We start from the raw sequence: 26,702 nt of genomic DNA, 5'->3' as shown, positions 1-26,702 counted from the left end.
TGCTTCTGGAACCCAGTTCAGAGCCCACAGCACACACTGCTCACTCACAGTAAGACTGGCCCTGACAGAAAGACAAACATCACATGATCTCACTTATATGTGGAATCTAAAGAACTTAATAAACTGATGAACAGAATAGATCCAATGACAAGGAAGCATGGATCAGGCTGACGAATCCCAGAGGGATGGAGGGGGGCAGGTGGGTGGAGGGGGAGAGATTAACCAAAAAACTTATATGCATAGAAGCACAATCCAAGGGCATGGACAATGATGTGGAGAGGGACTGGGGAGGAGTGGGGGGTGGGGTAGAATGGGTCATTGGGGAGAAAAAGGGACATCTGTAATATTTTGAACAAAAAATAAAATATACTACTACTACTAATAATAAATGCTTTGCCAAAAACATAAAAAAAAAAAACCCACCAAAAAATAAAAAAAATAAAAGACTGGCTCTGAATGTGACACCTTGCAGACACCAGGGAAGTCTCTTCCGTAACGTTACACCAATGCATAGAGTCTGGAGAATTCCTGGATTTCATGAATGTGGAAATTTATTCCTTAGATTTTACTAATGAAGGAGAGAATGGAGCAGGGCTGTAAACATGTGGATGCAGAAATAACTGAAACATGAAATCAGATCTAAGTTAGACTGAGTTTGACATTTGTCCTTGAAGGTGTTTGGAACCTGAAACCAAAATAGTTCTGGAAACTATGGAGGCTGTCAGACTGTTAGGGGTTTGATGGTAAAACTAAAGGCCCAAGAGGAATACTTAGGTTGTTGCTTAGAAGATCTGGGGAAGCCAGTTGAGTTTGACTTTGAACAGTGCAAAAGGTTTGGGGTACTCCTGAGGTTGGAAAAATGGAAGTGTGGCCCACGTACTAAACGACAACATGTTCTGCAATGAAACTGATGTCACACCAGTCTCCATCCTTTGAAGGGTTCTCAGGGTGATGAGTGAAAGGAACCTGTTGTTTGTGTTCAACTTTTTTTTCTTTTGCTTATTATTTCATCAACTTTGTTTTTTTCAAACTTTAAATCAACAGTAATTTTGAAGGCCTTCTATGTCAGAGGTGGTTGCAGAGGGATATAAAGACATCCACGGCATAATCTTGGCTCCATTTGCTATCTAGTTGGAAAAATAAAGCCAGAATATAAATTTAAGAACAACATAAACAATATAATGTAAAAATATCATAGAAATTCCGAAGTAGTGCATGATAATTCGGAAATCAATAACACTCTTTATGGTCTGTATTAAGTGCTTTTTACAGCACTCTGACTACCAACAGAAAAAGTATGTGTATTCTATGTGCTAATAACATAAAATACTGGATTTTAGGTTGGTAATCAGAGATTGGGCTGATGGTCACTCCTGGGTTTTGATTGCCTGTTTCTCCTGACGATCATTTACAGCACTGTGAAAACTTTGGCAGATGTATAGTTTGTGTTTGCAATCATTAATTTATTCACTCAACAAATATTCTTTTAGTGCTTGCAATGGGAATGAAAATGTTACTAAATAAGACATATATGTTTCCTCCTTCTTGGAACTTGTTGTCTAGTAGAGAAGACAGGCGTGGAACAATTAATTTCAAGTGTAATCTGTGTTACAAAAAGAGATATAGACAGTGCTATGTGAGTATATGCCAAGACCTAACCTAGGTGAAAAGTGTTAGAGAAAAGAAATGCCTTTTGTTTGTTTATTTATTTATTTAAATATGTCTTTATTGATTTCAGAGAGAGGGAGGGGAAGAGAGAGAGAGATAAAAACATCAATGATGAGAGAGTCATTGATCGGCATCCATTGGCTCGTAGTTGCCCTGCAGGTTCATGCTCACCAGCTCATCATTGTAGAGGGACAGTGGGGGCACTGGTCTAGCATGTACACCTGGCCCTTGAAGAGAGACATGAGAACTTTCTTTTCCATGCAATCCTGTCACTTGGCAATGCAGAGATGGACAAATTCATACTCAAGGCTGTGCCAGAAACCGGTGTGCACCAGCTTGGTGAATCTCAAGCCAATACCTTGTTTGATTTTGCGCACTTCCCAATCCATAATGAAGACCTCAGTGTTTAAATGAGGGTGGTAAAGGATTGTGCCTGCTGGGATCTTATAGATACCTTGGGGCTTCCTTGGATGAAGTGGTTCTCCATGATGTTGATGTAGCCTACGCCATGCTTGCTTACAACTTGATTCAGGTAAATGAAAAGCTCCAAGGGCATGCAGTGGATGATGCCATCTTTGATGTTGGTCATCTTCATGGGAATCCATTTCTTTTTATTTTGTTTTATTGACTTCAGAGTAAGGAAGGGAGAGGGAGAGAGAGAGACAAACATCAATGATAAGAGGTGGTCATTTGATTGGCTGCCTGCTCCACGCTCCTGCTAGGGATGAACCCGAAACTGGGGCATGTGCACTAACAGGGAATCAAACCATGATCTCCTGGATCACAGGTCGATGCTCAACCACTGGCGCACGCCAGCTGGGCAGGACCCCATTCTTTTTTTTTTTTTTTTTTTAATTTAATTTTTGTTTAAAATATTACAGATGTCCCATTTTCTCCCCAATGACCCATTCCACCCCGTCACATCCCCTCCAGAGTCCCTCTCCACATCATCATCCATGTCCTTGGGTTGTGCATATATGCACATAAATTCTTTGGTTACTCTTTCCCCCTCCACTTAGCCGCCCTCCTTTATCCATCTGAGATTCCTCAGTCTGATCCATGCTTCCATGTCATTGATTCTATTCTGTTCATCAGTTTATTAAGTTCTTTAGATTCCACATATAAGTGAGATCATGTGATGTTTGTCTTTCTCCGTCTGGCTTATTTTACTTAGCATAATATTCTCTAGGCCCTTCTTTCCCAAGAAGGGAAAGAGACCCTTCTTCTTTACCGCTGCATAGTATTCCATGGTGTATATGTCCCATAGCTTTTTTATCCACTCATCTACTGATGGGCACTTGGGCTGTTTCCAGATCTTAGCTATTGTAAATTGCGCTGCTATGAACATAGGGGTGCATATATTCTTTCTGATTAGTATTTCAGGATTCTTAGAATATATTCCTAGAAGTGGGATCAGTGGGTCAAAAGGCAGCTCCATTTTTAATGTTTTGAGAAACCTCCATACTGTTTTCCACAGTGGCTGCACCAGTCTGCATTCCCACCAGCAGTGTACCAGGGTCCCCTTTCTCCACACCCTCGCCAGCAGGGGTTGTTTGTTGATTTGTTAATGGAGCCATCCTGATAGGTGTGAAGTGATACCTCATTGTAGCTTTAATTTGCATCTCTCTGATGATTAGCGACATTGAGCATTTTCTCATGTGTCTCTTGGCCATCTGTATGTCTTCTTTGGAGAAGTGTCTATTCAGGTCCTTTGCCCATTTCTTAATTGGGTTGTTTGTCTTCCTCTTGCTGAGTAATATGAATTCTTTGTACACTTTGGAAATTAGCCCCTTATCAGATACATCTCTGGCAAATATATTTTCCCAGACCATGGGGTTCCTTGTATTTTGAGGCTGTTTTCTTTTGCTGTGCAGAAGCTTTTTAGTTTGATGTAGTCCCATATGTTTATTTTTTCTTTTGCTTCTCTTGCTCTAGGAGATGTATCAGTGAAAATTCCACTAAGTGGGATGTCTGTGACTTTACTGCCTATGTTTTCTTCCAGGATTTTTATGGTTTGGTGACTTACATTTAAGTCTTTTATCCATTTTGAGTTTATTTTTGTGTATGGTGAAAGTTGGTGGTCTAGTTTCATTCTTTTGCATGTATCTGTCCAATTTTCCCAGCACCACTTATTGAAGAGACTGTCTTTACTCCATTGGATGCTCTTAGCTCCTTTGTCAAATATTAACTGAGCATAATGGTGTGGGTCTATTTCTGGGGTCTCTGTTCTGTTCCATTGATCTATATGCCTGTTGTACCAGTACCAGGCTGTTTTGATTACAATGGCTTTGTATTATAGTTTAAAGTCTGGTAATGTGATCCCTCTCTCTCTGTTCTTTTTCTCAAGATGACTGCAGCTATTTGGACTCTTTTGGTTCCATATAAAGTTTTGAAATGTTTGCTCTAGATTAGTAAAATATGCTGTTGGTATTTTAATAAGAATTGCATTGAATTTATAAATTGCTTTGGGTAGTATGGACATTTTAATGATATTAATTCTTCCAATCCATGAGCATGGTATATTCTTCCACTTGTTTAAATCTCCTCTATTTCTTTTTTCAGTGTCACGTAGTTTTCCGAGTACAGGTCTTTTACATACTTGGTTAAGTTTATTCCTAGGTATCTTAATTTTTTAGTTGCAGTGGTAAATGGTATTGTTTTTTTAGTTTCTCTCTCTGAAAGTTCATTGTTGGTGTATAGGAATGCCATTGATTTCTGGATGTTGATTTTGTATCCAGCTACCTTGCCAAATTCATTTAACAAATCTAGTAGTACTTTGATGGGGTCTTTAGGGTTTTCTATGTACAATATCATGTCATCTGCAAACAATGGCAGTTTTACTTCCTCCTTTCCAATTTGGATTCCTTTCATGTTTTCTTCCTGTCTGATGGCTATGGCTAGGACTTCCAGTACTATGTTGAATAAGAGTGGTGAAAGTGGACACCCCTGTCTTGTTCCTGTTTTTAAGGGAAATGGTTTTAGTTTTTGCCCATTGAGTATGATGTTTGCTGTAGGTCTGTCATATATGGCCTTTATTATGTTAAGGTATGCTCTCTCTATTCCCACTTTGCTGAGAATTTTTATCAGAAATGGGTGATGGATTTTGTCAAACCCTTTTTTTAATGCTTTTTTTGCATCTATTGATATGACCATATGATTTTTGTCTTTCATTTTGTTTATGTGATGTGTCACATTTATTGATTTGCAGATGTTTTACCTGCCTTGCATCTCTGGAATAAATCCCACTTGGTTGTGGTGTATGATCTTCTTAATGTATTGCTGGATCCTGTTTGCTAGTATTTTAGTGAGGATTTTAGCATCTATGTTCACCAGGGACATTGGCCTGTAATTTTCTTTCTTTGTAGGTCTTTATATGGTTTTGGGATTAGGATGATGCTGGCCCCATAAAGAGTTTGGGAGTTTTCCCTCCTCTTGAATTTTACAGAATAGTTTGAATAGAATAGGTGTTAATTCTTCTTTCAATGTTTGGTAAAACTCGCCTGTAAATCCATCTGGTCCAGGACTTTTGTTTGCTAGGAGTCTTTTGATTACTGCTTCAATGTCATTAGTTGTTATTGGCCTATTGAGGTTTTCTGCCTCTTCTTGATTCAGCTTTGGAAGGTTGTATGCTCCTAGGAATTGGTCCATTTCACTCATACTGCAGGACCCCTTTCTTGAACTCAATCTCAAGGATGTCAGGTCTATTGGGGCCTTTGGTGGTCCCGGGTCTTTGTGTGGAGACCCAAAGGTACTTTGTCCTTGAGGTTCTCCAGGATTACAGCCTTGGTACCTGATGTGCTTGAGGTTCTTGTCCATTCTTCATGAGTTCTTGAGGGGTGACTGGGATGGGAGTCCTTATTGCTTCACATAGTCCATTAGATTTTTTTGGCCCTGGACCTGGTTGTAGAACACAGGCATCATCCAGGGAGCAATGACTTTAATCTGGGGGGCAAGTGAGTATCAAGGGAGCTCAAAAAAGATCTGGTTATTCCCCTTTCCCATGGCGCCTTGGGACACATACTTGGCTACCTCTAGCTAGTCGATCTTCAGTTGTTTGTGGGGATGCAAGGCCTGGACAGAGAGGTGCCCAGGAGGAAGCAGGCCTGTACAGTGCACTATACTGGATGGCAGGGCAGAAGAACTCCATAGACTCCTTGCTGAATCATTGATGAACACATTTTGGCCCTGAGCTTCAACACCTTCTTCCCTGCTTCCTCAAAGTCTTCCTTCTGGCGGATATTGGCCAAGTGTCTATTCAGGGCCTTTGACCATTTTTCAATTGGATTATTTTTTTGGGGGTGTTGATTTTTATATGTTCTTCATAAATTTTGGATATTAACTCCTTATAAGATGTATTGTGAATATATTCTCCCATTTAGTAGATTGTCTCTTCATTTTGTTGATGTTCTCATTTGCTGTGCAAAACATTTTAGTTTGTTGTAGACCCATTTGTTTGTTTTTTCTTTTGTTTCTCTTGCCTAAGGAGACACATGAGAAAAAAATATTGCTAAAAGAAATGTCCAATACTTTACTGCCTATGTTTTCTTCTAGGATTCTTATGGTTTGGTGGTTAACAGTTTTTTGACTTTTAAAATATTTTTTTATTTTTAATTTAAATCATTTTAAATTCTCAATTACAGTTAACATACAATATTATATTAGTTTCAGGTGTACACTCCAATGATTAGACATTACATAATGTACTATGTGATCATCCCAATAAATCTAGTACCCATCTGACACTGTTCATACAGTATTATTGAGTATATTCTCTATGCTGTACTATACATTCCCATGACTATTCTGTAACAATCAATTTGTATACTTCTTAATCCCTTCACCTTTTTCACCCATCCTCTTAACTCCCTTCTCATCTGGAGACCAACAAAACTTCTCTTTATCTATGAGTCTATTTGTTCTACTTGTTCATTTTCTTTTTAGATTCAATTGTTGATAGATATGTATTTATTACCATTTTATTGTTCATATTTTTATCTTCTTCTTAAAGAAGACCCTTTAATACTCTGTATAATACTGGTTTGGTGATGATGGACTCCTTTAGCTTTTTCTTGTCTGGGAAGCTCTTTATCTGTCCTTCAATTCTAAATGATAGCTTTGCTGGGTAGAGCAATCTTGGTTGTAGGTCCTTGCTTTTCATCACTTTGAGTATTTCTTGCTACTCCCTTCTGTCCTGCAAAGTTTCTTTTAAAAAATCAGCTGACAGTCTTATGGGAGCTCCCTTATAGTAACTAACTTTTTTCTCTTTCTTCTTTTAAGATTCTCTCTTTGCCTTCAACGTTTGGCATTTTAATTATGATGTGTCTTGGTGTGGGCCTCTGGGTTCATCTTGTTTGGGACACTCTGCTTCTTGGACTTGTATATCTGTTTCCTTCATCAAATTAGGGAAGTTTTCTGTCATTATTTTTTCAAGTAGGTTTTCAATTTCTTGCTCCCTCTCTTTTCCTTCTTCACCCCCATGATGAGAATGTTGGTAAGCTTGAGGTTGTCACAGAGGCTCCTTACACTACTCTCGTGTTTTTGGATTCTTTTTTCTTTTTGCTGTTCTGATTGGGTGTTTTTTGTTTCCTTCTATTCCAAATTGCTGATTTGACTCTTGGCTTCATCTACTCTACTTATGATTCCTTGTAAATTATTCTTTATTTCAGTTAGTGTACCCTTTATTTCTGACTCTTTTTTTCTAAGATTTTCAAAAATTGAATTTTAGAGAGAGAGGGAAGGAGAGAGAGAGAGAGAAATATCTATGTGGGAGCAATACATCATTGTCTGCCTCCTGCATGCCCCCTACTGAGGATTGAGCCTACAACCCGGTATGTGCCCTGACCAGGAAGGGAATCAAACCAGCTATCCCTTGGTGCCTGGGACAATGCCCAACCAACTGAGCCACACTGTCCAGGTCTGTCAGGTTGTTTTTTATCTGTTGAGGTTCTCACTAAGTTCCTTGTGCATCCTTATAACCAGTATTTTGAACCCTGCATCTTAGATTGCTTGTCTCCATTTTGTTTGGTTCTTTTTCTGGAGTTTTGTTCTGTTCTTTCATTTGGGACATGTTTCTTTGCTTCATTTTAGCAGCTTCCTTGTGTTTGTGTCTATGTATTTATTAGAGCTGCTATGTATCCCAGGCTTGGTAGAGTGGTCTATTGTAGTAGATGTCCTGTAGAGTGAAGTGGCACAGAGTCCCTGATCACCCCAGCTGAGCACTCCAGTTGCTCACCACCCCCTTGTGTGGTCTGTATATACCCTCTTGTTATTGTTGATCATTGATTGCTATAGGAACATCAATGGGAGGGATTTATCCCCAGGCTGATCTGCTGCAAGGACTGGCTGCCGCCATCACCACAGTGAAAGATCAGCTGTGCAGGGGTTTACCCCACAGAACAGGACTTACTTCAGCAGTGCTCTGGTGCCTGCTGAATCTGCCACTTGAGTGTGTCTTTGTAGAGGTAGTTGGGTGGTGTTTTGACGTAGTCTGAAGCTGTCCATTCTGTTCACTGACTTTGAGGCCTCCTGGGTCTGTGCTAACAATTCAAGTCCAGGCACCCCCTACAGAAAATGAAGACAAACTTCACATACCCAAGACTGAGTGTGGAACAGGCTCTCACTCCCACAGATGGGGTGGAACCAGAACCCCAACCTACTGCAAATTAGCCATGGCTGGGCCCACCCAACAGGGCAGGACAAAGAACTTGAGACTAACATTTAAGTCTTTAATTCATATTGAGTTTATTGTTGTGTATGGTGTAAGAAGGTGGTCTAGTTTCATTTTTTTTTTTTTGCACATTTCTAAGGAATACCTTTTAAGTCAAGTGCAAATAGTAGGAAACTTTGAGGCCCGCAAAAAAAGGTGGAAAGAAGTAAATGGATTTGAAGGATACTTAAGAGGCATAAATGAAAGACTTGTTAACTAATGCTTTAAAGGGGGTAAGTGAGAGGGAGGAGAGAAGCACAACCCCTAGTCCTCTGGCTTGAATAATTAGATGAATGATAGTTTTGTAATTATAGGCTAAGAAGCCTAAGGAGGGTATCCTGTTTGGAGTGAGGAGGTAGTAATGGAGGAAAAGGAATGATGCATTCCTTAACTGAGATGTGAGCCTTCCAAGTAATAATACCAAGTAGGTGGTTTACTATTTAAATCTTGAGGTCACAAAGTGGTTTGGGCTGGATATATGTACTTGGGACCTTTGGCATATAGTATGGAGGCCCAAGGAATGACCACATTGACGAAGAAAGAAGAGGCAGCAAGAGAGCAAGACAGGGCAGAGGAAAAGAAAAGGAAAGAAGTTTGGAGAAGGAAACACTCAGTTACAGAAATACTCAAAAAGGCCAAATAAGAATTGAAAATATTCTGTATTTCTTAATACACAGCACTCTTCCAGTTATCCATTGTAACCAATCACCCCAAAACTTAGTGGTTTAAAGCAATGAATTATCATCTTTCATGCTGTTCTGTCACTTGCTGAGGCTGAAATCATTTGAAGGCTTGATCAAGCAGAGCAGCAGAGAGAGCTTCCTCCCTTTGTGTCTGTGCCTCAGTGCTTCTGCACATGGCCTCTCTCCAACAGAGTAGCCTGCCTTCTTTACATGGCAGCTCAGGACTCTAAGAGAAGGACAGCAGAAACTTCCAGGCTAGGTAAGGACTGCACCTAAATATGATACAATGTAACTTTTGCTGTCATAGGGTTACCTAGATGCATGGGGTGGGAGTAGTGTGAAAAGATACATTTCTCTTGATGAGGGAGTAGCAGGTCTTGTTTCAGAAGTATGTGTGTGATTGGAGATGTTGCTCTGTTATAATTACAGTTATCATTTATTGCATATCACATACACTGCAATATAGTAGGAGCTGTATATACAGTATCTCCAGGGCTTACTACAAAACTTTTAAGGTAGATATTGTTATCCTCATATTACTAAGTGAGAAAGCAAGCTCATTGTGGATAAAGACTTGTTCAAGGTGTCATAGCTAAAAACATAGCAGATCTCTACTTGTGGTTATTCTTAAACTTAGTAGACTACTGAACTCAGGATGTTTTTGTAATTATTTTAAAATAATTAGTAAGAAATGTTTGTTCCATTGTCAGTGGAAAGCATTTGTGAGAGAGGAGGAAGAAGTGAAGGTGGGAGAGATGGGAGAGGAAGCTAGAAGAAAGAAAGGAATGGAAGTTTTACAGAGAAAGTAACTTGCCAATTGTGTTTACTTCTATATCTCTAGGGCCTAGACTAGTGCTCAATAACCACACGTTAAATGATTTAAAAATGTACTTAACTATTCCCTATTTTCTGACAATTATAATTAGCCTCCAAACAATATTTCTATCTATGTATTGTACTTTTCCTTAAATATTGCTTTATAAAAATTTTTGAGATCATGCCATTAACTTATATTTAATAATTGCCAACACCAGCACCATCATTATCCCAATGTATTAAGTAGCTACCTTCTGGTATCATTAAGATGCAGTTCTTATCCTCAAAATGCTAATTGTTTCAAAGAAAGCGGAACAAAATAACATTTAAAATCCCCTTAAATGTTCAGGTCAAGCTATAAGACAGAGCTTACAAACCAAAGGTTAAACCTATATCTGAAAAGATAGTGTGTTATAAAAGTTTTGTGTTTAAAAAGAAGCTTAGGAAAAACCTTTTGGTTACTATGAACATTTCATCAACTTTCACTGTTCTCTGAATAAGGAGGAACTTATTTGAAGAAGGAAGACACAGGAGAGTATGTCCTGTGCTCCATTATTTCTGAGATTCCCAGAAGGTAAGAGCGAAGAGCGAAGACCACAGATGCTGGGAATCGTTGGAGAACACTGAGCATTTCTGAACAGAGCTCTTTCTAGCTTCCATGCCAACAGTTATGACTTTTTGAATGTCTCCCTTTTTTTTTTCCAGCTTTTCTCTCTTGCTCTTCTGTGTTACCTTGTGCTTCCAGAACTTGAGAGTGACTCTGCAGGCATCCTGCCTGGCACCTAAAGTCCTAGTTAAATGCAATGAAAAGTGTTTAGGGGCTGGTTGTGGAACCTCTGGTGATTCAGGGCCTACCAAACATGCCATTGTTTCTAAGAGGACAAATTTTAGACAAGTACAGTGTTGCCCTAAGGAAGGCGCCTTAGATGAAGTCGTGTATGGCACTGTTCCACAATGATGGTAAATATCTTTACCACTGATTATTTGTAAAAGACCTTAATAGTTAGGAATGATAAGTCTAAGTTTTTAAAATCATAGAGATCAATGTAAAGCCTGTCATTTAGGTCCTAATAAAGTCAGCAGTGTATTTTTATATTGGTGAGATTTGGTCAAAGGAATTTAGTTTGTTCCAGTTTAAATATTAACTAACACCACACTGCTTTTAACAAAAACAAGAAAAAAACGGGCATAATTTGAAGGTTCTTTTCATTAGAAGTTGAAAATACATGTCTGGAATACAGTAATAAAATGAATTCAGTATACTTGTTCTGATTATACTACAGATATGGTAATGAATTTAGTTCCAAACATCAGATTTATAATAAGAAGGCAACTGGTATAATGCATGTCTGAAAATTATTTTAGATGATCAATATTAAAAGTTACTGGAGAAAAGACAGGGAAAGAAAATATTAAAAGGAAAAGACATAATATTCAAACTTTCCTAGAGTTTTTGTGGGTAAATCAAGGTTCAACAATGTAGTTTAATTTCTTTGTCTGCTGTGAGGAACCTGCATTCATTCATTTATTCATTTATTGAACAGTTATTGAGTGGCATGCTAAGCATTGTACTGGGTACTGCAGATATGGAAATGAACAAAGCACAAAAATTCCCATCTTCATGAAACTCTCATTGCTTTTTTGCTTCTTGAAATTTAAATCTTCAGAATGGATTTCTATCTTTAATTTTAATTTGAGCTAAAATACATAGTACTCTTTTGGTTATGACCATCATTGACTACAGAATGCTGCAGAATCCCTTTCATGGATCTTTAGATTCCTGCTATGCAGGCATTTCATCTGCCTTTAAAATTAAAGTCAACACAGAACACATGATTCCATCATCTGGATAAGTAACTAAAGAAAAAAACAGTGTTAACTTTACTCAACAAGAGCTAACAAAAATATTGAGTCTGTAGAGGTTCATCTGAAATTGGACAACCTACCTTTCTCAAACTTTGATTTCAACTTCCACATGTGCATTCACACCATGTATTGTATGGGTCAGTGGACGGAAACCACATGGTGTGTGAGGTAGTTAATATTATCAAAGGAGCATCTGCAGGATGTTCAAGCTTAATGAGAATTCCATTCTTGAACGTTGTATTGAACAGTGGGAGTTCCTTCTAAGATGCCTACATTCAGTAAGGGATCACTTTTATCAAGAAGAGCTAAAACTTTGCTTATTACATTAACAGTTTCCCTTTTTTCAAATAATATACCAGAAACAAATAAGTAACCCTCCCAGAGTTTTCCTTTTTAATATATGAATGAATATAGTCTTATAAGCAATCATACACATCTTTGTAAATAACATAATACAAAAGTAAATTATACCAATATAATCTCAAAGAAGTTTTCCATAAAACAGGGACATTTGGTGATACTGTAGAATAATTACTTAAGTGAAGCACATTTTCAAGAACATTTCTTTTGCCCAAAGTTGTTCTCTCCTTTTGTTTCATAAGAAAATTCCCTAGTCTGTTACACATGAGAACGCGGAGGCTGAGAAAGGGAACGTGACTTCTTTAGAGCCACACGGCCAATAAGGGTATAAGTCAGGATTTAAATGTGTGATTTTCTGACTAGACTGTCCAGGAGTTTCATTTACTTTTGGATTATCCTCTGATTTCTGGTTTCCCTGGTTGTCCTGACCTAATTTGGGCTTCAAAGGTGTTTTTCTGTTTTCTGTGCACCAGCTTTAAGTTACATAACAAAACTGTCAACCGAAGATACATTTAAACCTGTAGAGAATTTTTGTGAGTTTATTTGAGCCAAACTGATGACAATTGCCCAGAAGCGAACTCTCAATGGATTGAGAAAATGCTCCAGAGAATGGCAGTTTTGCACCTTTGTATACACATTACAAAGGAGGAGCCGTTAGGGAGTTAGATGAAATCTATTTGTGATAGATTAGGGAGGTGGGAAAAAGCAAAGTGGGGAAGCCTCTGGGATTGGATAAAAGTAAAATGATAGACAGATACTTCTTTTTACACAGGTGGGTGCAGGATAGGTAACAGTCAACAATTAACTTAACAAAAATGAGGGGACTTGTGGTCTCTGCTCTGGTGCAGTATCTGTGCTTTGAGGGGTCTGGAAAAAGGAAAATTACTTTGACATTCCAAAGGCATGTTATCCTAGATGCAAAAAGACAATAGGCAGGCTTAATTAAGGTAAAGACAGACTTTCGTTAGGGAAGATTCTCGTGTAAGACATGACTACCTGTCATCAACTGCTTTTAGTTAAGTTTTAATTTCAAACCATCCTTTGTGGTTTTGTGATTAGTTTATGCCTTTGAGTTTGTAAGACCACCATGCAGCCCCCTGAATTTTAAGGTTTAGTATGTGGCCCCTTTCATCCACAAAACTAAGAGAGAATTTTCAGAAGTGGAACTCTACTCTCTCTCTTTTTTTTTTTAAGATTTTTTAATGATTTTTAGAGAGATGGGAAGAGAGAGAAACATCTATGCTTGAGAGAAACATCAATTGGCTGCCTCCTGCACGCCCCCTACTGGGGACCGAGACTGCAACCTGGGCATGTGTCCTGACAGGGAATTGAGCCTACAACCTTTGAGTTCACTGGACAAAACCAGACCAACTGAGATGCACCAGGGCAGGAACCCTACTCTTAATGTGCACATGCACACAGACACAGACAGGTTCTCCAGATGAAAAGTAATTTAAAAGAGTTAGGTCTAGAAATAAAAATTAAAAAACCTGCCTGCACACACTTGCCTCTGAATTAATCTTACTCTTTTCATAAGTTTCTGGAGGTGATGCAACTATATTTAATATAGCCCAGACATTTTTGAAGGGAAAACATGGCCCATGTGGAAATATAGTAGTGATGCCTCCTCAATTCAAATGTGGCAACAGTCTTTAGCTCATCTGCTGTAAACTTTTATCAAAATATTAATACATGGCCCTGGCCAGGTAGCTTAGTTGGTTAGAGCATCATCCCCATACGCCAAGGTTGTGGGTTCAATCCCTGGTCAGGGCACATACAACAACCAACCAATGAATGAATAAATAAGTGGAACAACAAATTGATGTTTTTCTCTCTCCTTCTCTCTCTAAAATCAATCAATCAATAAAATTAAAGCAGAAATAGTAACATGCATACTGAAAAGTAGTACAAATTACAAGTATGCAGCTTGACTTTTTATGAATTGATCACACCCATGTAAGCTGCACCCAAATCAAAAAGAGTATTTCATCAGTACTCATGAAGCCCCTGTTGTAGCCTCTTCCAGTCTCATGTCTCCTTGAGGATAATCACTCTCCTGACACCATGGATTCGTTTTGCCTGGTTTGTAATTTTAGATAAATGGAATCTACATTTTGTATGTGTATGGTGTTTTCATTCAAGGTTATTTTTGTAAGATATATCCTTTCATGTTATGTGGTTGTAGTTTGTTCATTTTCATTATTGCATAGTATTCTATTTAGTGAGTGTATTACAGCTTATGTTTTCTGTTCTTAATGGACATTTTTTTAGTTTTCAATTTGTGATTATTACATATGATACCACTATTAACACTCTTATTCATATATTTTGATGAGTATATGTATGCATTTCTGTTCGGTAAATACCTGAACATGGTATTGTCCAATATATTTGGAAAGGTCACTAATTTTGGTATAAACAAAAGAAAAAAAAAGGTCTTTGTGTAAAGACACATCTCTTTATTTTTATATGTGTTTTAATTGTTCCATAAAGAATGACTTTTATTAAGTTGTTTTGACAAATCATGAAAATAACAATATATTATCAGAACGGTCTTATGCCATAAAAAGAAGTATTGTTTGGAATGGTACAATAAAGGGAGCCAGTGGTATTAGAAAAGCAAAGGGTAAGCATTTTAAAATAAGTAAGCGATTCAGAGAAAGACATGTATCACATGATCTCACTCATATGTGCAATATAATGAACCAAATAAATTGATGAACAAAATAGATCCAAAGACATAGAAGCATGGAACAGACTGTCGAATCTCAGAGGGAAGGTGAAGATGGGCGAGTGGGTGGGGAGAGATTAATCAAAGAACTTCTATGCTTATATGCAGAACTGGACATACACAATAGTATAAGGGGGGGCAGGCGTGGGGTGGAGGGGATCACTAGGGGGAAAAGAGAGACATCTGTAATACTGTCAGCAATAAAGATAAATTAGAATAAAACAAAATAAAGAAGTAAACACTGGAGGCCAAGAAAGGAAACATCTAAAAAGTGTACTTTGGATTCAGCAGCTAAATGATTGGTGAGCCTGTGTGGTGATGTTAGTGGAATAATGGCCTAGAAGCCATATTCACTGGTCTGACTAGTGCATGAAGGGTGAGAAAGAAGAGACTGGATGCTCAACTAAGTTTTTGAGAAATTGACTTATGCTTGGAAAGAGTTACACAGGATGCTCATTTTATAAAGGTCTTGTCTTCACTTTCTTTCCCATCTCCCTTTCCCTTTCCATTCTCTTTTTCTTCCTTTCCCTTTTCTTTTCATTTTTGTTGCTTCTAGGCTAAATAATTGTATTCTGTTTGCATTTTTTTCTTATAGACAGCTCTCTGTCTTTCCTGCCACCACACACTCTTGCTGAATCACTTCACTTGTGTCCTACTATCCTTGAACACATTAATTCTTATCCCCTATTATGGTCTTCACCATACTTCAGCCAGAGAAAGGTGAACAGGAAAAAGTTATTTAAGGTTAAGAGATATGTACAGTTTTCTGGACTCAGGGTTGTGAATGAATTTGGCTGTAAAATGATTCCAGTATAGATACAGGCTGAGACTTGAAGTGGGTTCAGATCATGAGGCTGATTGGGCTTCCAGAACTACAAAGCTCTTTGGCCTCACATCTCCTTACCCATTCTACAGGCAGGATGTTACTGAAAAACAGTCATGGTACCTCTAAAGAAATCTTTGCCCGGGATTTGGAGGCAACGATGTTGATCTAGGGAAGCTCTTAAGAACAAAGTCAAGATGCTTATTTTATTTATGATTTTTATTCTTTTAAAAACTAATACATACACATACCAGAAACATTTATTTTATTATTAGGTATAACATCTCATTGGATGGTTTGGTAAATAAAATAATTGTCATAATTTGGATCCTTGATTGAATTTTGGGAGTTTAATTATTATTTAGAGTGCCAAGGGTGCCAGAGAGAATCTAATGGAGGTAGGTGCAAATGGAATGCACATATTTCAGGGATGTGTATGTCCTGTCACAAACTGGTGAGTGTTTCTCTGCTCTGCATCTCTTGTCAGTAAATAAATAAAGTTATAAGGCAGAATTACATATATTACAAACCCACAGCCAACATCATACTCAGTGGGGAAAAATTAAAAGTGTTTCTCTTAAGATTGGGAACAAGACAGAGATGTCCACTTTCACCACTCTTATTCTACATAGTAATTAGAAGTCTCAGCCACAGCCATCAGAGGAGATGTAAAATGCATCCAAATTGGAAGGGAGGAGAGAAAATTGTTATTATTTGCAGGTGACACGATGCTGTATATAGAAAACCCTAAAGACTCCACCAAAAATCTACTAGAATTGATAAATGAATTCAGTAAAGTAGCAGGATACAAATTAATATTCAGAAATTGGTATCATAATAAACTATCAGAAGAAGAAACTAAGAAAACAATCTCATTTACAATTGCAACAAAAAAATAGGGTACCTAGGAGTAAAGTTAACCAAGGATATAGAAGACCTATACTTGAAAAAAGTACGAGGGACTGAAAAAAGAAATAGAGGAAGATACAAACAAGTGGAAGTATGTACCATGTTCATGGATAAGAAGACTTAACATCATTAAAATGTTCATATTACCCAAAGCAATCTACAGATTCAAAACAAATCCTATTAAAATACCAATGGTGTATTTCACAAATCAAGAACAAATACTCCAAAAATTTATATGGGACCGCAAATGATCCTGAATAGCCACAGTCCAGGTCTTTTGTTTGCTGGGATTTTAATTTTAATTTTTTTAAATTACTGCTTTAACTTTGTTAGTTGTTATTGGTCTATTCAGGTTTTCTGAATCTTCCTGGTTGAGTTTTGGAAGATTGCATGTTTTTAGGAATTTGTCCATTTTGCTCAGGTTGTCCAATTTGTTGGTATATAGTTATTCATGGTACTTTCTTACAATTCTTTGTATTTCTGTGATGTCAGTTGTTACTCTACCTCTTCAATTTTTTTTTTTTAGTCTCTATGCCAGTTATTTTTTCCTGATCTTTTTTTATATTTCCTTCCTTCTACTTACTCTGAGTTTTTCTTGTTGTTCTCTTTCTAGTTCTTTTAGTTGTAGGGTTAGATTGCTTATTTGAGATTTTCCTTCTTTCTTAAGGGAAGCTTGTAATGCTATGAACTTTCCTCTCAAGACTGCCTTTGATGTGTCCCATAGATTTTGGGTTGTTGTGTGTTCACTTTCATTTGTTTCTTTGTTCTCATTGGTAACCCATTCATTGTTTAATAACATGCTATTTAGCCTCCATATGTTTGAATGTTTTTGAGTTTTTTAATGTAGTTGATTTCTAGTCTCATGCCATTGTGATTTGTGAAAATGCTTGATATGATTTCAATCTTCTTGAAATTGTTAAGACTTATTCTGTGTTCTAAAATGTTGGCTATCCTTGTGAATGTTCCATGTGTACTTGAGAAGAATGTATATTCTGGATGAAATGTTTTTTCAATGTGAATTAAATCCATCTGATCTGGTGTGTCATTTAAGGTCGCTGTTTCCTTGTTGATTATTTTGTCTGGACGATCTATCCAGTAATGTTAGTGGGGTGTTAAACTCTCCTACTATGACTGTATTGCTGTTGATTTCTCCCTTAAAGTCCTCCAGGAGTCTTAAAATATTTTTCATTGCTCCTATATTGGGTGCATATATGTTTACCAGGGTTATATCCTCTGTTGGATCCATCCCTTTACTACTATGTGGTGACATTCTTTGTCTCTTGTATGGCCTGTTTGTTTCAGAAAAAAAGTATTGCTAACCCTGCTTTTATTTTATTTCCATTTGCATGGAAATTTTTTCCCATCCCCTCACTTCATCCTGTGTGAGTCTTTTGTTCTGAGGTGGGTCTCTTGTACAAAGCATATATATGAATCATCTTTTCTTTTCCATTCAACTACCCTATGTCTTTTGATAGAAACACTTAATCCATTTACATTTAAGGTTATTATTGATAAGTACTTATTTATTGCCATTTTTATTCTTTTTTTTTTTAAAAAATATATCTTTATTGATTTCAGAGAGAGGAAAGGAGAGGGAGAGAGAGATAGAAACATCAATGATGAGAGAGTCATTGATCAAGCCCACAACCTGGGCATGTGCCCTGACAGGGAATCGAACCCTGATCTCCTGGATCCTAGGTCAATGCTCAACCCCTGAGCCACGCCCGGCTGGGTGCCATTTTTATTCTTTATGCCTATGTTCCTCTCTCTCTATTTCTTCTTCTTACAACAGTCACTTTAGCATTTCTTACAGTGCTGGTTTGGTGGTAAACTCCTTTAGCTTATTTTTTGTCTGGGAAGCTCTTTATTTCACCTTTAATTTTGAATGATAACCTTGCTGGATAGAGTAGGCTTTGTTTCAGATTCCTGCTTTTCATTAATTTGAATACTTGATGCCAATCCCTTTGGCCTGAAGTGTTTCTGTTGAGAAATCATCTGACAGCCTTATGGAAGAGAGCTCTCTTGTAGGTACTGTCACTCTCTTGCTACCCTTAAGATTTGTCATTTTAATTATGATGTGTCTGGTGTGGGTCTCTTTGGGTTCATTTTGATTGGAACTCTGTTCTTCCTGAATTTGTGTGACTTTTTCCATCACCAGTTTCATTGAGTTGTCTATCATTATGTTTTCCAATAGTTTCTCTATCCCTTGCTTACTTTCTTCTCCCTCTTGTACCCCTATGATGTGGATGTTGTTTCATTTCATATTGTTCCATATTTCCCTTAAACTGTCCTCAGGCTCTTAAAGTACTTTTTCTTTTCACTGTTGTAATTGAGTGATTTTTTTCTACCTTGTCTTCTGATTCACTGATTCTATCCTCTGATTCTTCTATCCTGCTGTTAATTCCTTCCTGGGTATTTTTTATTTCAACTCTTTTATTCTTTATTTCTGACCATTTCATTGTTTTTATCTCTTTTGCTGTTGAGCATTCTAAAAACCATTACTTTATATTCTGTTTCTGGTAAATTGCTTTTCCCTATTTCTTTTAGCTCGTTTTTTCCCAGGGATTCCTCCTGTTCTTTCATTTGAGACCTGATTCTTTGTTACCCCATTTTTTCTGTTTCTTTATTCTGTGTATTGGATAAGACTGCTATACCTCCCAGTCTTTGTGGGGTGGTCTTCTTGTAGGACCTAGTGGTGTAATCTGCTTGATATTTTGAGCTGGGTGCTCTAGGAATGTCCCTTGTGTGGTTGATGTGGGCCTTCATTTTTTATTTGGGTCTTGATTGCTATTATCTCATTCATAGGTGAGCTCAACTCTCAGGCTTGTTGACTGTGAGTCTTAACCCCAACCACATAGTGCAAACTGTTATACAGGTGCTAAAAAATAAAGACAAAACAAGGTCAAACCAAAAACTACATAAAAAACCAAAACAATAACAAAAACAACAACCACAACAAAATACACTATATATCTGCTATTTGTGGAGTTCACTGGATTTTGCTGTTGAATCTGGACCTTTGGTGTGTGGGTCCTGGGCCTCCTGTGAGTTTCTCTGGTGTAAGCCATTGTGCATCACTGCCCCTCATGTCCCCAGGCAATCTGACTGAAGCATGGCAGGGTAGAGACCCTAGTAGTTTGGTAGGCAGGGTATCTGTAGCCCAGAGGCAGGGTCTGCCTTGGGTCTCATATACTGAATGTTCCTGCTCTGAGCTTCTCTACTTTCCCCTATGGAACTAGGCTCTGCAGTGGTATCTGGGTCCTGGCCAGGATGTTTTAAACAGAGTTGCATTGGGGGTGGTGCCCTTAACTTGGAGGAGGAGGGGATGGGCACTTCCTTGCCTTCTAATGTCTCAGCTCTGCCTGACTCACTGGCAACCCCTGGTCACCATCCCAAGCAGGAGAGTATGTAAAAAAAATGAAAAGACAACTCCACTTCTCACTTCACTTTTTCAGTGCAGACGACTCCCACTGGGTGGGACCCCTGTCTAGGCTCCCGCAAGACCAAATATTTGAGTTCCCTGCAGTGACAGTCCCAGCTGCACTGGTGCAGATAACCAGCCCAGAGCCATTTCCTCTTGCCTCTGGTTGCAGATGGGTGGGGCAGAACCAACCATTCCACTGGTGGGGGATGGAGCACCTCCCTTGAGCTCAAGTAAGGAGGACTGATCCTTTTTCCTGAGACACACTGTCTAGCTCCCATCTTGCTTTCTGTCAAAAGTTCCTCCAGAGAATAAAATGTACCTCAGATTCACTGCTGGATGTACCAGTGAGACCCTTCCACCACCCCGAGTTCTGCCATATGGTCCCCTCCCACAGACACAGATCAGGGCGCAGGGCGAACTTCCCATGTTGGTGTTGTAACAAAGCAATTTCTCTTTGCCTGGGATAGTGTTGGCTGAGTCTTTCAGGAGGACCTAATGCCCACTGATTCCTACTACCCAATGTTATGTGCAGGATCCTTTCTCTGTTGCTTTGGAGTGGGGATCCTTTCCCGTGGCTAAGACCACATGTTCCCAGGGGCCAGAGGCTGTGTTGCTCCACCTTCCCTCTGGCTTCCTGGCTCTGTGGCTGCAAGTGTTGACTCACCTTCTCTGCACTCCCTCCTCCCAATGTTTCACATCAGTTATTTTTCATCTGGCTTTTCAAGCCGAATGCTCTGCAGTTTTGCTGCAAATCCAGTCTGGTGTTGGAGCAAGTGGATGGAACTTTTCTCAGGTTTGAAGTCATCTTGGAATCCTTTAATCCTTTTGTTTTAAAAAGTATTACCCTCGCCTTATTGGGTATTGAGGAATGTTCGACTAAAAATTAATTGATTAGGATCCAATATTTATTTTAATAATTTGGAGTAGTTTTTATAAGTCATAGATTACCCTTTTCTTGATGGTACACAGGAAACTATGGCTAGAATCTTTTGAATTGGGCGTTGTAAAAAATAACTGAATTGCCCTGACCAGTGTGGCTCAGTTGGTTGGAGCATCATCTATTCTTGTATACCAGAAAGTGTAGGTTCGACTCCAGGTCAGGTCACATACCTGGGTTGCGGGTTCAATCCCCAGTTGGGGTGTTAATGGGAGGTAACCCATCAATGTTTTTCTCTCACATCTATGTTTCTCTATGTCTGTCTGTCTCTCTACCTCTCTCTCTCTCAAATCAATATAAAAAATAAAAGTAATTAAATCAATTTTAATTGATTTAAAGTGAATTTTAGTGGTTGTATTTTTTTTTTCTAAAAAATTATTGGTATTATTTAAGCTGGTAGGTAGAGACAAGCTACTTGTAATTGATAAATTTTGACACTTTCTGAATAACTTACCAAGTTTTGTATGTTGGAGAACCCAGAAATATTGGTTCTTACTTCAGTGGCAAGAGTTTTTTTCTTTTCTTTTCTTTTTTTTAACCATGTACTATAGAAAATTGAACAAGCTAAACTATTCAGGTTAACTCTGCATTATTCTTTATATCTATAAACCCTGAAAAACTACTAAGTACACTATTACAAATATGGATGTGTCTAATGTAATCTGAATAAAATAGGAAAATATTTCTTAACTTTTCATGTTTTCAAACTTTTTCTATAGAAAATATACAATTTCTGACATGCCACCAATGACATTTGGAAGAGATGTCACATGTGCTTAACATCCTTAATTGTATTTTGTCAACCCATGCTATCCTTGGAGGAGGTATTAATGAATCTTTTCATATGTTGATGTTTCTAAGGATTACTTTAAAAACAAGATATGGTAACATATGGTATAATATTCAGAATATAAAATTTCATAAGAATGGAGAAGATTATAAATGAAGTAGAAAACTAAATAAAAGTTGATCGAGAAGTTCATATTTGATTGAAAAAAGAGAGAAAATTAGGGAAATAGCAGTAAATAAAACCATCAGGGAAGCTGCTGCTTGGTTGTTGGGTGGATCTCAGGTGCTGTGTTGCCTGACACATTATTTCCATACAGACTGTGGACCATCCTCTAACGCTCCTGCAGAGCAACTTGAGACTTTTGGTGATGACCCACCAATTGATGGTGAGTCAGGGACACCAAAAAGTGCCTGGAAGAGGTTATTGCTGATGAGAATTTAATCTAGGTTAGCACTGGAAAAGACAAAGAAACTAGTTAAAGAGAGCCCCCCTTCTCCAGGCTTGGCTTCCCATTGTCCTTAGCATTAAATTCACACTCCTTACAAGGTCACACATGGCTCTCCTTTCTGACATCTGTTGACTTCCATATCATTTTACTTCATTCCTTGTCCCCATCAATATTCACCTGCTACCCTCACATTTTAAAAAAACCAATCTTTATTGATTTCAGAGAGAAGAAGGGAGAGGGAGAGAGAGCGAGCAATAGAAATATCAATGATGAGAGAGTTGTCATTGATCAGCTGCCTCCTTCAAGCCCCGGACTGGGGATCGAGTCTGTAACCTGGGCATGTGTTTTGATCGGGAATTGGACTGCAGTCTCCTGGATCCTGGGTACTCAACTACTGAGCCATGCCTGGAAGGGAGCTCTCACTTCATTTTTTAAAGAATAGTTTGCCAACACATCTCCTAGGGTAAGGGAAACAAAGAAAAAAATTAACAAAGGAGACTACATCAAACTAAAAATGCTTTTGTATAGCAAAAGAAATAATCAACAAAATGAAAAGGGATCCCACTGTACAGAAGAACATATTTGCCAATGATACATCTGATAAGAGGTTAATTTCTAAAATATATAAAGAACTCATACAACTTAACAAAAGTAAGACAAACAACCCAATTAAAAAATGGGCAAAAGACCTAAATAAACATTTCTCCAAAGAGGACATGCAGATTGCCAAGAGACATATGAAAAAAATGCTCAACTTTGCTAATCATCAGAGAGATGCAAATTAAAACTACAATGAGATATCACCTCACATCTGTCAGAATGGCTACTATCAATAAATCAACAAATGACAAGCACTGGTGAGGGTGTGGAGAAAGGAGACCCTAGTGCACTGCTAGTGGGAATGCAGACTGATGCAGCCACTGTGGAAAACAGTATGGAGGTTCCTCAAAAAATTAAAAATGGAGTTGCCTTTTTACCCAGTGATCCCACTTCTAGGCATATATCTTAAGAATCCCAAAACACCAATCAGAAAGAGTATATGCACCCCTATGCTCATAGCAGCACTATTTATAATAGCTAAGATCTGGAAACAGCCCAAGTGCCCTTCAGCAGATGAGTGGGTAAAAAAGCTGTGGTACATTTATACCATGGAATACTATGCAGCTGTAAAAAAGAAGGACCTTGTACCCTTTGGAACAGCATGGATGGACCTGGTAGTATTATGACAAGTGAAATAAACCAGTCAGAGAAAGACAAGTATTGCATGATCTCACTTATATGTGGAATCTAATGAACAAAATAAACTGATGAACAACATAGGTCCAGAGGCGTGTATGCATGGAACAGACTGACATATCTTAGAGTGGAAGGGGGAGAGGAGGGGCGGGAAGAGATTAACCAAAGAACTTATATGCATATATACATAACCCATGGACACAGACAATAGTGTGGTGAATACCTGGAGGAAGATGGAAGCGGGGTAGAGGGGGTCAATAGGGGAAAAAAGGAGGGAATATCTGTATCACTTTCAACAATAAAGATAAATTTTAAAAAAGCATATTTATTTTTAGAGGGAGAGGAAGGGGAGGAGAGAGAGAGAAGTATCGATTTGTTGTTCCACTTATTTATGCATTCATTGGTTGATTCTTATATGCCCTGATGGGGGATCGGACCTGCAACCCTGGCATGTCAGGGCGATGTTCTAATCAACTGAGCTACCCAACTAGGGCCGCATAGTGAATTTCTTATTGCTACACAGAACACAGCTTCAATATCATATCACCTTCTCAGAGGTGGTTTTCCCAAACACTTAGTTGTCCTTATTGTCCTGTAATTATTCCACAAATGTTGTTATTTTGTTTTTTATGGTTTTAATCATGATTTACATTTACATATTTCTGTGCTTGTCTTTGCACTTCTCTCTCCATGACTATAATATAAATTCCATGAAACAGGATGCTTAACCGTCTAATTCACTCTTCCTGCTATAGTGCTGCCCAATAAATATGGTTGAATGAGTGGCTTTAAATAGTAAGGGCAATAAATCTACTCTTTTGTAACAATGAACTTGATAAAAGGATTGTGGTTTCATGGTCACCCAACGAGAAGGGAACTGGAGCTATATTAAAAAGTAACTTTAATGCACTCTTAGGATTTTAATTATAAAGTATCCTGAATTAAAGTTTTAGTCAATTCAAGGTACCAAACAAAAGTGGCTTTTGACCTATTGGTTCTTAAAACTGTTCAACCACTAAGTAATTATTTGCCACCATAATGAGCATTTCTATCATTTTTATATTGGGAAGAAATGGAAGGAGAAAACTTTCAAGATATAGATTAAAGGGAAATTACCTAAAGAATATTATTGGAATTAGCTTGCTGTGAAGTGAGTTACACTGAATATGTTAAGAACATATACTAAGCATGTTTTAAGTCAGAATATATTTTTTCAAAATACAAATGATTAAGTGTTGTGTTGGTTTTCATACAAATGTTTTAATAATATTAGCTGGAGTTTGTTAAGCTTGTTAGAAACAATTAGGCCTTAGTTTGCTTTAGTGGACCTGAAGAGAAAGCAAGCCTCTAGTACGTAAATTCTGGCTGTGAACAGAGGCAAGAGCTCACTGGAAGTGAGTAGATCCTTTTGATTCACAAGCCCTTCCTCCCTGGATAAGACCTGAAATTCTATCTGCCTATCATGCCTTTCTCTGGAGCCAGAGCTGTGACAGGGATGCAGTGGAGCCAATTCATGGATGTGTGGGACAAATAACACTGAACCCATTCTATGCCTCATCCTACAACTGAGCATGTCTGGATGGTGACATTGTCCTGCCTTAGGACTAAGAGTGAGTCCACAGCAAGAGCAGGCTGGGGGCAGAATTAAGATACTATTTTCTGGCTTATTCATTGCATATAAATAAAACCTAAAGAAAAAGTCAGAAGAAATTATACTACTTAATGTATTAATGAACTGTCCAGCAATTTATTTAACACTTTGAGTAGGTAATATATGTCAGGACTTCCTTGACATTTTCATGTTTCATACTTTCTAATGCCATTAAATATGTATTTTGAATAAAAATGAGGCAGTTATTACACAACACCCATATTTTGTCTTGATTTTTACCTGCCCTGGGAATTTGAAAAAACATGGTAGTGTAGTTGTTTGCTGGAGTTTCTAATTCCATTTGTACATTTATTGTTTTCAAAAGTAATTTTGGTTTTTAAAAATTTTTTGACTCAAATAATTAGAAAATATTTTGAAACTGCAGGCAAATATTGTTCTGTACGAACATTTTTGCTACTGCTTATATAAACTTAGAAAAACTGCTTAACTTCTCTAGACTTGAGGTTCCTATTTTGGGACATTAATAGTTGAAATAAGGTAATGCCTTCAGTCCCTCCCAGTTCTAATATTCTATGATTTATTTCTCTTTGAGAGATGAATGTCTGTGCATACATAGGGCTGCACAGAAGTGCTGTGTAAAATATTTAAGAACTGATACGGTGAACTGTGGAGGCCCAGGTACCAACGTCACAGTGAGTGTGACTTTGGGGGGATTCAGGTTGGTGGTGTGAGCTGCTGTGGTGGTTGACGGTGGGTGGAGATGGGCAGTGAGCATTTCCTTGTCAGGATGCCATTGCCACTGTGGGGCACTGTATGCCCTGCTCTGATCCACATGAACAGAGGAAAATGCTGGGATGGGGACCGGAATGCAAGAGCTAAGATGGGTTGGCCAGCAGTTCTGGAGGCCGGAAGACACCAGGGCAGTGGCTCTCACTTGTGGCTCCGAAGGCAGCGTTGTTCTGAGTGGCTGAGGGTGGGATGGCTCAGAAAGCAGCTTTTTTCCAAGTAGCGTGTACTTAAATATATGGACCAGGACAGCCATCTTCCCATACACCAGTCACAGACTGGCTGAAAATAAATTCTGGGGGTGCCTTTCTACAGCAACTCTTTCCTCTGCAACTGGGCTAGGATTCTTTTTAAAATTCTTTTTAAAAGATTCTTGATTAAAAATAATGTATTATCCTTTAAAAGTAAATACAACTGTTAATCTTCTCTCTCTAGGGTTTTTTACAACCCCCCCCCCCAAATATTTATTGAGAATCTACTATGTGTCAGTTTCTGTCCTAGACACTGGGGGTGCAATGGTAAAAAAGGCAAAGTCCCTATTTCTATAGAGTTTTTAAACCTTCTGCAGATAAGGGGACTGGATCACGTGGAAAGACTGGCCCAAGTGAAGGTTGAGAGCAAGAATTTAGGGCTTCCATTGCTTCCAAGAGTGACCATGCTAGCACTTCTGTGATCATTTTCTAGCTTCCCAGGCTTTTGCCTTGTTTTAGAAATCTATATCTATCTATCTATCATCTATCTATCTCTATCTCTATCTATCATCTATCTATCTATCATCTATCTATCATCTATCTATCTATCTATCATCTATCTATCATCTATCTATCTATCTATCTATCTATCTATCTATCTATCTATCTATCTATCTATCTATCTATCTATCATCTATCTATCATCTATCATCTAT

The 26,702-nt window shown here is 38.1% G+C and overlaps 1 pseudogene; it reads right to left on the bottom strand.

Moving 5' to 3' along the window:
• Window positions 1-1,788: 1,788 nt before the first annotated feature.
• LOC107543934 (argininosuccinate synthase-like) lies at window positions 1,789-26,051 on the bottom strand (annotated as a pseudogene).
• Between the last annotated feature and the right edge of the window lie 651 nt (window positions 26,052-26,702).

This window comes from Miniopterus natalensis, chromosome 6 (assembly GCF_054644295.1).
Source record: "Miniopterus natalensis isolate mMinNat1 chromosome 6, mMinNat1.hap1, whole genome shotgun sequence".
NCBI lineage: Eukaryota > Metazoa > Chordata > Mammalia > Chiroptera > Miniopteridae > Miniopterus > Miniopterus natalensis.
This window is presented reverse-complemented; position numbering and strand designations above follow the sequence as displayed.